Here is a 1,083-nt window from a genome sequence, read left to right as displayed (position 1 = left end):
GGCGGCCATATTGGATTTTTTGGACATGTCTTACGTAATGAATACCGCACTTATTGCTTATGGAAATTCAATGTGTTTTTGCGTACGTCTTAACAAACATTAGATCTGAAAATGTGTTTGTTGTTTTTTTCCTAAACAAATTAGAATATTTTTAATGATTTTTTTCCTGAGGTAGCATTCAAGTTTGCAAAAAATCCGTGAAAATCCACACTCCAGATACCTCCAACAAAAATTTATTCCCAAATAAAAAATTCTACAGATAAATTTTTAGTATTACATCTTTATTCTGAGATAATTTCATGAAGATTGGATGATAAATGGTGGAGTTATTCAAAAAAGTATATAGAAAAGTCGCGTTTTGAGAAAACGACCGATAAAGAAAAATAAAACATTAACTTAATGAGGAAGTGGCGGTGACAAACATGCCCAGCATGGGAAAGAAATATGGTTTTGGGGGGTTCTTAGGCGATGAAATACTTGTAGGAGATGCCGAGGAAGCCAAAAATGCCTACGACTCAAATTCCACAATTTTGAGCCCAATCGGGACTCTGGGGGTGTACCCCCCCCCCCCATCCCCCTTACGGACACTTTAATATTATTTCTACACCTTGTCCGAAACTTACGAAATGAATTGGCGGTGAAGAAATGTTCAATACAAAAAGCTCTCTGCTCGTTACTTATCTTAACCATGATCTCAGCAGGAAAAAGGAAACGTGAGAATGGCAAACTTCTGTTGGCCTGTTAGACTACTGTAGCTTGCAATATGGCCTGATCGTTGGGACTTTTAATGGTAGGCCTAATGCGAACTAGTGCATCATGCTACAAAAATGGGGATATAGCTGGAAATGGGTTTTTTACACGCTATGAAGAGCAAAACTATTCAGTTTAATTATCTAAAATGAATATCAAACAAATTCCTTTTGTCTTCCAAGTATTGTGTACAAATTTGAAACGCAAAAATTTAGTGTGGAGGAAAATATTTTCCAGAAAAGTTGTACTGGATCACCCTGTACATGTACGCATGTAGTCTTTATTTGAAAAATATATTTTCAACAACACGCCTACCCTCCTCAAAAAGACCCC

At 36.6% G+C, this 1,083-nt stretch overlaps 1 protein-coding gene across 2 annotated transcripts in view; it reads left to right on the top strand.

The window, feature by feature from the left end:
* The window catches only part of LOC101863798 (transmembrane protein 26), a 53,226-nt gene that overhangs the window by 18,132 nt on the left and 34,011 nt on the right, over positions 1–1,083 (top strand). The window lies entirely within an intron of this gene.

This window comes from Aplysia californica, unplaced genomic scaffold (assembly GCF_000002075.1).
Source record: "Aplysia californica isolate F4 #8 unplaced genomic scaffold, AplCal3.0 scaffold00054, whole genome shotgun sequence".
Lineage (NCBI taxonomy): Eukaryota > Metazoa > Mollusca > Gastropoda > Aplysiida > Aplysiidae > Aplysia > Aplysia californica.
Note: the sequence above shows the minus strand (reverse complement) of the source record. Positions and strands in the feature narration are given on the sequence as shown.